The sequence below is a fragment of the Staurois parvus genome, unplaced genomic scaffold, assembly GCF_062004578.1.
Source record: "Staurois parvus isolate SC_StPar_1 unplaced genomic scaffold, SC_StPar_1.0 ptg000639l, whole genome shotgun sequence".
Classification (NCBI taxonomy): Eukaryota; Metazoa; Chordata; class Amphibia; order Anura; family Ranidae; genus Staurois; species Staurois parvus.
The window spans coordinates 3,350,990-3,366,144 of record NW_028318435.1 but is presented as its reverse complement, the minus strand read 5'-3'; the positions used below and the strand labels follow the sequence as shown (position 1 = coordinate 3,366,144).

The window sequence follows — 15,155 nt, the reverse complement described above, 5'->3', positions numbered from 1 at the left end:
GAACACGTTTTACAAAATATGCTAGGGAATGCTTTTATATTTCAAACCAGACTGAAAGTACTAACTCTCCAGCGCCTCAGAGGGGTCAAATACCAGGAAGAAACCAGAGAATAAGATGTATTAATAGCCCTGGAGTAAAATCTTGGTAATGCATCCTTCCTCAGACTGGGAGATCAAACCAAAACTGGAAAAAGAAGCACACAGGTGGCACAAATACCTAGTGCATTATCCACAGTTTATTTAAAATGGTAAAAACAATAAACATACTCACAAAATGTGGTGCATATAAAAGCCTATAAACCACTGGGATGGCCCAACTTGATGGCAGAGTGACTAGTGGTGAGTTTGGCCTGCTGACGTGTTTCAGGGACATGTCCTCTTCCTCAGAGCTCGCACTTGTATGCGTCTTTATTCCATTTATCTGTCAAATTGATAATACCCCTGTGGACAGGCAAACCAGTATTTTAACATAGACTTTCATTAGATTACCACTACATGCCCCATCATAACTAGCAGACTGAGTACAATGGTTATTAAACTGGATTAAATTGCACAACAGTCAGATCCATAAACTATTGCACTGTTCATAGAAACAGTGGTTATTTCACTAGAAAAGACCTCTGTAAAGTCTGGTAAGTGAGTAGGCTGTTTATCCCCCAGGGAAAGTTCATTAGAGGAACAATTATATGGGAAGCAGAAGCTAGGTTTTCACCTGTCCTTCTTCCTACTAGCAACCACTCTTAAGCCGGTTGTTTTTTGAATGTTTGTCACCAAGAGTGCTGTGTGACATAAGTCTTCAGCAAATGGTCTGTAGATAAACCAATAATAGACATGGAGAGGAAGAAGTTTTCCTTTGCTCCATGAGAATAACAGGATGCCTCAAGAGGCAGCAACAGGGAGCTTCTTATCATTGAAGGATGGCATTGTCATTGTTTGAGGATGAACAAGGATTGGGAAAAAACATAGCTGTTCCAACTGTGCTCAACAGATGGCAGTACATATACTTACACACCACAGTCATTTGTCAGTTGTGCTTTTGGCATGTACTGTATATAACAGTATTAGACTGAGAAACAAGGCACTTCTGTTGTTTTGCTGTATACGGGTTTAGTGTATAAAAAAGCAAAAAACTAAACAACTGGAAAAATTAAAAAGGCATTCTAAAACATGAGCACAACTGAGCCCAGTAATACATTTTTAACAGGCAAATAATTTTCCTTTTTTGCTCAGATAATCTGTTATTTTCTGCAGTTTTTCAACAACAAATGCTCTTTTGATACAGAAACTGTTAAATTACTCTGTACACTATTCATATAGTGTAATTTTACTGTATCATCACCCTGACCCCCAGGGGGACCCCCTGAGACATGGTGGGCTAGCATTTCACCCTAGTGCTGGGTCCCTGGCTAATAATCTTGGATGTAACAGTTAAGCACCACTCACTTTAAATTCACTAAATATTTTATTCACAAAGCAACTCACAAGGAGAGAGAGTGGTAAATTCAGAAACTCAGAGCTGTTTTGCAGACTCCCTCTTTTAGCACGTTAGTACAGACAGAGAATTCTAAAGCTGATACCCACATTTTGTACTTTCAGATTTTTTCTGTTAAGTTGCCCCTGCAATCCTCCCCAATGAGACACTTGTAGATAGACTGCTCTTTACACGAAGCCACCATATGCAGTTAGGCATGTAGGCAGGTAGTGGTTAACGCTGCTCCGGTTGGAAAGGTTGGGGTTAATTGTGTTTCCCTGGTCTACTTTGGCAGATCTTGGTTTCCAGGTCTATGTGCAATAAAAATGGACTCAAGCCTGGTCCCCGGGGGGGGCGGGGGTTCCTTACGAGAAGAGAGACTGGGCACTGCTTGCTTGCTGTTGGTCCACTCACTGCCATCACCACAGTATGGATTCCCAGGAAGTTCCCGATACCAAAGAGGATTGTTGAGACTTGCAGCCCTCCCTGAAGAGACCTAGCATGGTCTTTGCCAAGAATGGACTCTTCCTGATACAGGTATGCTGGGTCAGCCACAAGCCTAGTTAGGGACTAGGAATGTAGGAAAAGACTGCACTTTATGTTGAACTGTTGTGTTAATTTACTCTTTAGTAAAGCTTTGAAACTTTGCCTCTGCCTGGTCTGAAGTTACTAAAGGGGTGTAATGTAAGCAAGCGGCAAACAGTCTACATAGTGGGTTAGTAAAGCACATTGGGGTATGAAGACACAAGTGGTTATCAAGGGTAATGGAGGTTTCTCTAGCAGCCTGTTGTAAGCGGGTACCTGTGATGGGGGAGGATTATCTCCTGCAGTGAGGGAGATGTTGTCGGCACTCCTTCTGTAGTGATCCATCTCCCAGAGCAACAGGAGTAGGTCTTCACCACCGAGGCCATTTGCCTGAACATAGGGACGGAAGAGTTAAATGAAGTGCATGCATGGAGCCTGCGCTAGGTGCAATGCAGGACCCCATTCCATTACTGGGAGTGGAGTAGTGGTGATACAATGGACAGGTAAAGAGGGCAAGGGCTCTGCATGTCCCTCCTAAATGCACAAGTAACCATGGAGGTGTGTAATACATCGAGAGAATTTATTAGAGATCATTTGTTTGTTTTAGTAAAGGTACCCTGTGTGTAAAGCAAGTGACCCTGTCCAAAGTGCCTAGCGTAACCCAGAAGAACCCACCCCAGGGTAGGCCTACTATGTGACCCATACTTGATGTCCAATGAGGACAGATACATGGAGGAAATACCCCCTACAAACCTAAAAGCATCCTTCCCTACAGACAGAGCTTTAAGTTATTGATTAGTTCCTTCCCCAAGTTACTCTCCCCAGCTGAGACAGTAAAGAGACAAAACGTTATTTTGCTTTTAACTTGCTTTAAGGGTTAGTACATCTTTATAGAAAAAAAGTGTAAAGGTGAAATAACATCACCCTCCCCACCTCCCTGGTCCCAGCCTTGTTGGCAATGTATCAGCAGCCCCTCAGCTTCACCAGTGGTCCAGGGATTTGAAATCCCTGCTTTTCTACCACTTCTCTGTTGGAACTTCCAGGTCAGATCAGATGAATTCTGATTAATCAGTGCCTTTCAATGTCAACCCCCACACTCAAATACATACAGTCTTATAAACAGGAAAAACACATTTCCACATTGCACACACAGTTTATAATAATGCAACAACATGATGAATAAATCAACAGAAATACTTCACATACATCATTAACATATCAAGTGCAACACAAAACTTCAAGAATTACTAAGCCCAAAAGCAAATATTTATTGCATTGCAACTCACCAATTCTTAGGTGTGATGGCCATATTTTTAGTTTCCTTTTTTAGGCTTGCTTTCTTCTATTTTCATTTGATGATCCAGCCAGCAAGTCTGTTGTTTTTCAAAAATACAAGCTCTGGTAGGGGTAATTAAAATGATCAGCATTTAGTTATTCATGTAAAACTTTAATACCAAAAGGAAAAAAAACTGTATGTTGTAACTGATTATAAAGTTTGAGCTAGAATTGGGCTTCAATTTGTTAGTATATTTAAATTTGCTAATCCATTTAACACTCCCTTCAGACTGACAATGCTACTTCTGCTGTCTTCTGTGCCTCCTGTACTCATTCTATTAGAGTTGTGTCTCACTAATACAGGAGGTGTGTCACTGGCCAGATCACCAGGTGAAAACAGAGGGAAAAAAGCCAAAGAAAAGAAAATTGATGCAGTCACCACATCTAATGATTGGTAAGTTGCAATATAATACATTTTTGGTTTTGGGTTTAATACTGCTTTCAGGTTAATAAAAATCAAATACAGGGTAAACAGTAACATTACATCACTAAAGTGCAACAGTCCCAGCAGTGTTCACACATAATATTGTGGGTCAGAAAGCTGCACTCTGCTATTAAAGATGTGTTGACCCACAATGAACTCAATTTAAAGCCCCTTTCACACAGGACAGATTCTGCCTGCAATTCACTTGTTCAGCAGGGGATCTATTTGCTAATCTCTGCTGAGTAGGTGGAAGATAGGCCTATGTCCGCCCTCCTTGTGCAGAGTGGACATGGACTCAGTCTATTCTCTTCTGTGGGCGGTTGGATGTAAACGGACTGCTGGATGGAAGGAGAGCGGTTCCCCAGCCGCCTGTTTTTGGCAGATCGGATTGGATGTAGCAGCCCCATATAGGAGAAAAGAGTGTAGTGCCCCTCTAGTTAGCCACGGGGAGCTAGATAGGTTGGAGGTGAGGAGGGGATGATCCGCATACTCAGGGACTCTGACCAATCCCCAAGCAGGAGGCTTGGCATGGGGTTAGGGCAGCCCTTAAATATCGGAGAACCTGATCAGGAAGTGGACAGTGTTGGGTGGAACATGGAGTGAAGGCTGGAGTGTGGAGCCTGGGATTGGGCCTGAGAGAGGGGCCTACCTGCAGGTAGGAGCTGGAAAGGAGGATCTTTCAGCCTCACCGTCCCCTGAGAGAGGACCACCTGTGGAGCAGGGAATGACCCATCGCAACGTAAGGCCTGAAGGCAGCCACCAACCCATCAAGCGCACAGGAGAGGACTGAGTGAGTAAACCTACACCCCCGGGCCAGATAAGGGAAGAGGGCAGTCAGGCGGCCAAATCAACTATCAACAAAATCAACTTTGCTAAAGTGGCAGTTTCTGGGTCCCCTTGCCCAGGGATTCCCTTAGACAGCTAGGTGAAGAGGAGAGTTCATCTGGGATCTGAGGTGGTACACCAGGAGGGCTGGAGAGCTCTTCTGAGAAGAAATGTTTTGTCTATGAACTTGTACATAATTGCTAAGGAGTTTGTCCTCCTGTTTGCAGTTTACTTGGGCATCCCATATACCCCTCAACCCCATCTAAGTTCAATACCCCTAATAAAACTACTGTTTACTGTCTCCAGTGTGCAAGTGAGGAAGAAAATGCTTGTTGCCTGGCTGTGCAGGACTATAGGGGGACCCAGAAGCAATGTGACTCCTAAGGGGGTAGTGCTACAGGAGTTCTGATTGGTGCCACCTGAAAACCGGCCCAGCACTTACAAAAGTTCATATACAGTAAGTGGGACTCTAAAGTACTTCATTGCAGAATGATTTAGAGACCTGAAAGAAATCCCACACAGCTTGGCCGTAGATTGCTGAACATTGTTTCTTCAGTTCATCAAACATCAGGAAAGTCCAACCCATGCTCTACTTTCACATAAAGATTTGAATAATCTCTCTGTCACAAGTTAGCTTGCAGCCTTTTGTGTGTTTACTCTTACCTCCATGCTGCTCTTGATTCCTTCACATGTGTGTTGTTCTGTGCTCACCTATGGGCTCTGTCTGCTATTCCCTGGGTTTTATGTTCTTCCCTTCCATCACTTCCTGTCCCACCTCCTTGTCTGCCTGTCTATTTAAGATGTGTTCAGACTGGGCCACATAGCCTGAGCAACGTTTGTTGTTGGAGCTCCCCAGTGTTCTCCTGAATCCGTTTAGCATATCTGTGTACCGACCCCGGCTTTGTCCCTGACATTCCTCCTGTATTGTCTATCCGTGCACCGACCCCGGCTTGTTCCTGACATCGCTAGTGTTCCGCCTGTCCTGACCTTGGCTTGCCTACTGGATCGCCTGTCTCTACTCTCATTGCACCCTGCTCCCGCTAGCAGTCTCTTCTACCTCAGCTGGGTGTACCTGGGGGCCGCGACCTGGTTCCAGCCTGCTCCAAGTCCATCCCCACCATCAGGGGCCCTGGTGAACAAGCAGGCTGGGGCTTAGACTCCGCGACCTGGGGAACCCCAAGCTGTGGTTTTATAGAGCTCACTACCATAGATGTGACACTCTCACAATTCACATACAGATTGAAGAATCTCTGAAGCCAAGATAACTGGGTTAGAGCATGACCACATCCATCCATATAGGGAGAGTAAGGTTCTGGATCCCACAGAAAGGGTGCTGGGGGCCTAAAATCAGCTTGGTTAGACTCATGGAGAAAAGCCTTACCCACACCTCCACTATGTATACCCAATTAGGGAAAAGCTATGCCTAAAGCTACCAATGATGTCCTAGGTTGGGTGTTCTCTTCTTCTGCAGAGGAACACTCAGTCTGTACAGCTTCCCATGGTAGGGCAGTCACAGAACTGTCCAGGCATTCCATCTCTGGTAATTGTGGTTCTACAACCTTAGTAGTAAGTTCAGCAGCAGCAGCTAGGCTCTCCATCCTGCTACCATGCGTTTGGTCTACAAGTGTTCAGTACCAAAGATTTCATATTACCCTGCCTGCTGTTTTGCTGATTCAGCCATTTGTAGAGTAAATCATTTAGTCACGCAACTTTGTTCCGTCTCAGTCATTTGCAGTGTATAATGCTGACTATGCCTAAATGTAGGTGGGCTGCTTTACCATACACATGACCAGCATATGCAGCTGAGCATCGTTCTCTACAGACTATGATTCAGGCTATTGATTGGTTCCCATGCCAAGCTCACCTCTTTTCATGTGCACACATGCAGACCATAGGCCACACTCTCTCATGCTCTTAGTTCCAGTGCAATAAACCCCTAATATCCAGAGCACCTTCTTGCATAGGCCTGTGTCTTACTCATGGTCCAATCTGGGGGCTCTGGGAATCCCAACATAAACCCCATTACCTGCACGACAGGTAAAGAAAAACATATTCTGCGCTATGGTATTGCCTGTTTTGGAGAGATAGAACAAACATGAAGAAGATAATCAATCATAAGTATCAAGAACACTGGATAAACTTAAAGGCATCAATATATGAGATATGCCATATAAATGTAAAATCCATATTTTATGGTAAGTATTCCCAGATTCCATAAGGTCTCAAAAACCTTTCCAGAATAAACAAAAATCAGCAAGAATTGTTTCACTGGAAGTAAGAATGAGGTGTAGGTATAAGTTGCAGAACATTCAGCATGTAGGTAGGTGCCTTAAATTGTATTGTATTGTGTATTAAAGAGTTAATGTTTGGGGTCAGGTGTATGTTGTTGCTGTTGGTTGTGGAAGTGAGAAAGACCATACATAAGGAGATGTATGCTGCACTCAGTTACCCTTGGACCCTGAAACAGAACTGTTGGCAAACAGTACTGTCAATGGTTGGGAACTATTACAAGCTACAGGTTTGAACACAATAACATACCCCAAGTCCAACCTAATAGTTAAAGAGGAAATCTGTTCAGTTTGATAACCTGTTGCAAAGTGAGAGTAAGCTCCTATAGTGAATTGGAATTGGGAACGAAGTGTAAACTTTCATGTTAACCTTCAGGGTGATGGAGAGTAAAAGAGTAAAAAGGAAGGAGAAGCAGCCTGTTTGGGAAAGGGGGAGGTGGTGGCCGGTCACAGAGGTTCATTCGGAGGGTGGATTGGCAGCTGTATGGTCTACCCTTCTAAGCAACAGGGACTGCTGTGTAATGGAACTGTTGCCCTGCACTGTGAAAAATATAGACACCACCTATTTTTTCACTTGCTGCAGTACATTACAGCCCATTAATTTTGAAAGGGCTGCCTAACACAGCACTTTACAATTTGTGTCAATAGACAAAACTGTATGCGCTGAAGTGCACTGCACTGTGGTTTGAATGGGCCCTAACAGTGACCTCTATTGGAAAACATTTCTTTCTCTACTATGAGTCTGCTGAAATGAAAGATTTGAAATTTGTCTGTGCCACAAACAGACAAACAGGGGCCGCTGACTATAACCCAGGTCTTCCTAGATAGTATAGAGCTAGACCAATGCAGGTATGCAATAAAATCAATACCTGGAGTCTAACTTTAAGTTGCAAGATGTTTTTTGGGTTTCCTTGCATGCACTGCCAGTTTCAAACCACCTTACAATACTTAAATGGGAATTAAAATTATGGCTTTAACAAGGCCAGCCCATAACCTTCTATTACTTCCTTTTGAGCCATTCCTCGATGGATTAGCTATTGTGCTTTGGTTCAGCTTCATCTTTTGGACAAAGGACCTTACATTCTCAAGCACACTTTGATATGGTGCAGAATTCATAGTTTAAGTAAGCTGACCAGGCCCTTAAGCAGCAAAGCAACCCCAAGACATAATATTGCCACCACCATGCTGCAGAGTTGGTATGAGGTTCTTCTCCTGAAATGCTGTCTTTATTTTTTCCCAAACATGTCTACTATTGCTGTGTAAAAATAACATTCTGATTAATCAGTCCAGATCACACTGTTCTAAAAGGCCAGGTCTTTGCTTATTTGTTTAATGGCAGCCTGTGGACTTGCTTGAATGTTCTTTTTTATGGCTCAACTCCTGCAAAAGCCAAATAGATGAATGCACTTTGACACCAACTACTGCAGAATTATTTGTGGATCCTACAATTACATTTTGGGGTTCTTGGAGACTTATTTTAGCATCAAACAATTAGACCTGGACAAATTAGCAGACTTTTTTTTATATTTCAATGTTTTTTTATTAAGTTTAGAAACAGCATACAAAGGAATATAGCCCACAATCATGGGTTGCAGGATTTCAAACAATAAGTCTATTCACTAAGGAATGATACAAACAATAAAGTAACAAAGTGAAGAAACAAACTGAGTAGTCAAGCATAAAACCAAACATTCCCAGGTGTGTGCTAGAGGCCAAGGGAAAATCCCCAGGAATTAATAATTCAACTTAAAATATGCAGTGAAAATAAAGCATTTCTAAACATATTCAAGCTTAAGTCAGATATCAGTATATATTGCACCAAGTGGGATGTCGGAATCAATACTAGAAAAAACAATAGTCTGAAATAAAAAGGAAGGAAGATAAAGAAAAGGAGGAGTAAAGGAGGGTCAGCCAGGAGTCTGCTAGTTAACAGAAAGATATCGAATCAATGGCTCCCACATACTATCAAATTGTTATTAAGCATTGTTATTAAGAATACTAGTTAGCTCATCATTAATTATGATCCAACTGAGTTTATTTTTAGCATAGTCAAGCGGTAATGCCAATCGCTTCTAGTATTTGGCTATTGTGATTCTCGCTTCCAGGAGAATGTAAAGAATCAATTTAACCAATTTCTTGGGGATGTCTGCAAGCAATTTCTGAAATAGGGCTACCTAAGGGGACCTATGAACGTTGACTCCTGTCACTGAGTAGAGAAAACTAAATAAACGGATCCAAAATCTAGTCACCACAGGACACCTCCACCAAGTATCAACGAAGGAGCATTTTATAGTTAGATTCAATAAGTGTGATATTAATAGAGATTTTAGATAAAGCATTAGCTAAGTATCTAACTCTAAGGAGATATTTAAATCTCTTTCCCATTGTGTCATATAGAGAAGTTTAACATTTGGATCAATAAAAAAAGTATATATAATAGATATGCGACCTTTCTCCACACCAGAAACTCGACAAGAAAGTTCGAGAGAGGTGTGTGTAAGGGCTTCTGCCAGTAATTTAAACTTATAGTAGATAAAGGACACAATATGGTTATAACGAAAGAACTCGCTAGGAGGTAATTGATATTTGTTTCAGGTATATTGTAAAGAGTATGGATGATTCCCATATAAATAATACCCAATACGTAAAAAGCCCTTATTGATCCACCATTGAAACACAGATGGCGTTAAACCAGGTACAAATTCAGGATTACAAAAGACTGGGGCCAGGGGGGTATGAGGGGAAAATAAGGATTTACGGGTACGCACCTGTCCCAGAGTAGGATAACGTAGGGCAAAGGATGGGAGGACGTAATCGGTTGGGGAGCCACATGAGAGAACCAATAGCATAAGGATGACAAGACAAAGCCTCAATGCCAACCCATTGAAGTACATATCCTTTGGCTGTAGTGTAAGAGAGCTGCATTATCTGGGCCGTGTGAAAATAAGCCAAAATATTAGGAAGTCCCAAGCCTCCATGCTTTTTCAGGAAATATAAATTCAAATTATTGATCCGAGGATGCTTATTGCCCCATATGAATTGAGAAATGTTGGATTGTAAGCACAAGATTTCTCCTCTGGGGACCGCAATCGGCAATGTCCGAAAATAATAGAGCAATCTTGGTAGAAGGGTCATCTTGATAGAATTTATTCTACCAAACCAAGATAAAGGGAAGTCCACCCAACTACGCAAATTATCTTTGAGTTGTTTAAAACGAGGGGGATAATTGGCACAATATATTGTTGAAATAGAACGTGTAAGATGAATCCCCAGATAGGGAAGAGAATGGAGAGTCCATTGAAAATCAAAGTTGTCTCGAAGGTATTGAACCTCCAAAGGGGGTAGTGAGATATTTAATGCAGTTGATTTAGAAGAATTTAGAGCGAGACCCAAAGCTATAGAGAATCGATGAAGTAAAGTCAACAGATTGGGCAAAGACACTCGGGAACTGGAATCATACATAACAACATCATCAGCAAACAGAGCACATTTGTGATCCTGTCGGCTGCAATTAATACCTGAGATGGCAAGGTCAGAACGGATAGCAATAGCAAGAGGTTCTATTGCCAATGCAAAGAGTAAGGGGGAGAGAGGGCAACCCTGTCTGGTAACTCTCCTAATAGGTAGAGGAGCCGATTTATACCCACGAATAGAATCCTCAGCTGAAAAGTCAAGAGGGAGGAGCCAAACCCAAATGCATCCAACGTCTGAAACAAATAGTCCCAGGTCAAACTATCAAACACTTTGTGGAGCTCTAGAGGAGGAAATATTTCCCTCGGCAGGGAATTATCCCAGTTAGATCGTACAGCAGATAGTAATATCAAAGTTCGACGAATTTGATCAAGTTTTGATGGCCTCTAATAAACCCAGACTGATCATCATGAATGTAGTGTGATAAAAACATACTAAGGTGTAAAGCTAAGATCTTAGTGAGGATCTTAAGGTTGCAATTGGTCAGAGAAATAGGACGATAATTAGGAACAGCAGTGGTATCTTTATTAGGCTTGGGAATGACACTAATATACGCTCTATTCTCATCAAATGGCACCTCACCCCCATCCCGTAAATAATTGAAGTAATGAGCCATATGTGGAATCAAAAGATCCGAGAAGGCTTTATAATAAGTATGAGGAAGACCATTTGGTCCTGGTGATTTATGTGGAGCTAAGGTTTTTACAGCATTCTGAATTTCCTCACAAGTGATAGGCTGATCCATTAGGTCTCTATGGGCTTCTACCAGGGTCCTGGGACATAGTACCAGTCGATAGTCTAATTTTAGGAAGAGCTTTATGGGAGACAATTTATGTGCCAACAAGGTGGCTGGCCTATCACACCACGTGAAAAATTTGTGATTAGCCCAACGTAACTGTTTATCTGCCATAGTACTGAGGCATAAGTTAAGTTCCAATCAAGCCTGGTCAAGTTTAGCTAGTAAATCCCAGTCAGGGGTCATTTAATGTTGGGCTGCAAGATCTGTATAGGCTTTAGATTTAGCCAGAATTAGGTCGTCATGAGCCTTTTTGAGTTGTGAGGATAGTTGAATAAGAAAGCCCCTAACCAAGGCCTTATGGGCCGCCCATTTATAGCAGGAGTCGTGTCCTCCGCCTTATTAGTCTCAAAGTAAAATTTCAGATGTGTTGAAATATCAAGACAATAAGAAGCATTGCCCAAGATAGATTCATTAACCACCTCCCGCCTGCCATATAGTACACTGACGGGCGCAAGGCGGTTCTCTTGTTCTGGGAGGACGTCATATGACGTTGTCCCATTCTAACTGTGCATGCACGGCTCCGGGAGCGCGCAGTGCGGCGATTGCTGGTGTACTGTGTCCCTCGGACACCGTGGATCACCGATCAATAGAAAGAGCCGAAGATGTCGGCTCGGTCATGTGATCAGCTGTGTCCAATCAAAGCTGATCTCATGTAAATAGGGAAATGCCGTTATTGGCATTTCTCTCCTCACGAGCTGTCACATTGAAAGCTCGAGAGGAGAGGAGAGGAGAGACGGTAATCGGCTTTCCGCAGAGGGGACATGTACACTGATCATCAGGGTACTGATAATCAGTGTTCCCTGATGATTTGTGTAGCCCCAGCAGTGCCACCTGTCAGTGTCCATCAGTGCCAGCTGTCAGTGCTCATCAATGCCACCTGCCATTGCCACATCAATGCCACATATCAGTGCCTACCCGTGCACATCAATGCCACATATCAGTGCCCATCTGAGCTGTCTTTCAGTGTCACCCATCAGTGCCAGTCAGTGTCACCTATCAATGCCAGTCAGTGCCACCTATCAGTGCTGTCAATCATTGCCACCTATCAGTGCCAGTCAGTGCCACCTATCAGTGCCAGTCAGTGCCGCCTATCAGTGTGCATCAGTGCCACCTATCAGTGCTCGTCAGTGCTGCCTATCAGTGCCGCCTAACAGTGTCAGTCAGTGCCACCTAACAGTGCCAGTCAGTGCTGCCTATCAGTGCCAGTCAGTGCTGCCTATCAGTGCCATATATGAGTGCTGCCTTTCAGTGCCCATCAGTGATGCCTGTCAATGCCCTTCAGTGCCACCTACCAGTGCCTCCTCATCAGTGCCACCTATCAGTGTCCATCAGTGCAGCCTATCAGTGCCCATCACTGCAGCCTCATTAGCGCACATCAGTGAAGGAAAAAAATCACTTATTTACAAAATTTTATAACAAAAACTAAGAAAAAAACGTTTGTTTTTTCAAAATGTTCAGTGGTTTTTGGTTTATTTAAGAAAAAATAAAAAACCCAGAGGTGATTAAATACCACCAAAATAAAGCTCTATCTGTTTCAAAAACATGATAAATATTTCATATGGGTACAGTGTTGTATGACCGCGCAATTGTCATTCAAAGTGTGACAGCGCTGAAAGCTGGAAATTGGCCTGGGCAGGAAGGGGGTATAAGTGCCAGTAGGCGAGTGGTTAAAGCGGAGCTCCACCCAAAAGGGGAAGTTCTGCTTTAAGCCTTTGACCCCCGCTCCCCATTAAGGATTGGCACATTTAGGGAGCGGGTACCCGAATTTGACTTTTTTTTTTTCTTTTTAGGTGGATCTCTGCTTTAAGACGCCAATGAGGATTAGCTGTCTTATTCGTCCACGTCAAAAGCATCAAGAGGACCAGGTCATGATCAGACCAAGATGTAGAGACAATTTTGGCCGTAACTAGTTTAGAAAGTAATCTCGTGTGGAGAAATACATGGTCAATGCGGGAATAACAATTATGAGCTCTGGAGAAATGAGAATAATCTTGGGAAGTTGGATTAGCTTTTCTCCAGGCGTCAACTAAATCATAGCGAAATAGAACTTGGGCAATTGTACGGCTCTGTCTGGAAGGGGATATAAGCATGGCGGTACGGGATCTGTCCAACAGCTGGTCCAATGCTAAATTAGAGTCTCCAGCCAAAATAACATCACCCTCAAACTCCGGAGCCAAGGAACTGAGTAGGGATTGAAAGAACCCAACCTGATTAGTATTTGGAGCATAATAAACCAGGAAGGTGACCAAGTTTTCTCCTAAGTGCCCTTTCACCAAAAGATAACGTCACTCCCAATCCTTAATAGTTTTAGATTCAGTAAAAGACAAACGTTTGGGACAAACAAAGCGCTACCCCCCTCTTCTTTTCCATAGCATTAGCAAAGTAGCATAGAGAATAATCTTTATGTACATATCGTGGGGTAAAAGAAGGGGGGAAATGTGTCTCCTGGAGGGCTACAATGTCTGCTCCTAAAGAGCGATAATGATTAAAGGCTTTACTATGGTTAGAGGGAGAGCCAAATCCCTGGACATTATGAGAAAGCAATCGAATGACACCTTTATCAAGCCGTTGCAAATTAGCAGACTTTTTAAATCTATTTCATGTGTAGATTGTTTTCCTTAGCATAGAATGATTCATTTCAAATAATTTGGCAACCTTTTAAAATCTTTTTGCCAGATTCATAGGCATCCACAGCCATCTTTATGAGGGCTTCAGAGAGCCTTTTGGATCGTGGCATAATGAGAAAACACACAGCAACAGCAAAGAAAACACCAGACCCTAGATACCTCAGGTTAGAGTAAGACAGGTTTCACCTGCATACTCCCTAAGGAGCTCTTTTATCATTGGTATCTAATCTAGAACATCTGGTTTTTAGTTTGTGAATCTAAAGTGGTAGTATATGAAGGGGTGTACTTACTTTTTCATATTACAAATCTGCATTTGTGATCATTTAGATTATGAGAATAAATACACTATATCAATTTATGGGTCATTTGAATCTTTTTTTTTAAGTTTGTCCGTTTATATATGTAAAAAAAGTCAACTATTTCCATGGGATGTGCTTACTTTTTAACATGATTGTCATTTAGTAACTTGTGCCTTTCCACCCACTCTTGGCTAAATTCTTTAAATGGTGGACTACACGGTTATCTTTTTATTCTATACAAATTACAATTCAAAAAGGGTTATTGACAATATCATTTGGCTTTCTTATGACCTTAACGACAAGCAAAAATGAGAATTTTGGTGAAAATAGCTCATCATTGGAAACTTATAAGGAGTTTTTATACACTTGCCAATAGCCACTCAACAGGAAATTATCCATTTTAGGCAGAGTTGGCTTGTAAGTTTTTATTTCAATAACAGAAATTGTGTGCTGAACCATTTTTGGGATTGCTTCTTTGTTGTTTTAATATCATTGTTGTCTTTTTAAGCTGAATTCCAGTGTAGCCCAAGTCCACAACACTGGCAGAGGAGCATCCATGTGCACAAGGCGATAAATGCCTCTGCAGCCTTCCACAGCCCCTCTCCCCAGCCATCAGTGAGCAGAGGAGTGGCCTTGGGGGAGATGAGGAAAGAGACAGAGAACTGGATGAGAGCCCCTCCCACTGCTGGACAGCAAGAGAACAGTGATTGGCTGCAGGGTGGAGGGATGAAGCCTGCCCATGGAGTGATGGAGAGATTGCTGGCAGCCTCCTGGAACTGTGAGGGATGTAGCCTTCAGGAGACCACCTCTAACAAGCCAAGTACTGGATGGGACTACAAGTCCCAAGAGGAGGGGGTGCAGCAAGAGGAGGAAAAGGAAAGTGATAGAAACATTAGAGAAACATTCTGCAGAACTCTCCGAGTCAAATTCCTGAGTTGGTTCCATTTCTTTTTTCTGTCTGCTTAAGAGGACTTTCTGCTGGATTGTTAAGTGCAAGTGTAAGTCCTCCCAAGCAAGTTCCTTGTGCTACAGTGACTGTTTCTCAGATTTCTAAATCATTACTTTGCTGCTACACAGTACTGCCATATATA

The 15,155-nt window shown here is 42.6% G+C and overlaps 1 long non-coding RNA gene across 1 annotated transcript; it reads left to right on the top strand.

Annotated features, from left to right (window-relative positions):
• The first annotated feature begins 3,631 nt into the window (after positions 1–3,631).
• LOC149449050 (uncharacterized) lies at positions 3,632–14,119 on the top strand. Its single transcript, XR_016315461.1, has 2 exons — positions 3,632–3,725; positions 12,929–14,119. It is a non-coding gene; the product is annotated as an uncharacterized LOC149449050 (long non-coding RNA).
• The last annotated feature ends 1,036 nt before the right edge of the window (positions 14,120–15,155 follow it).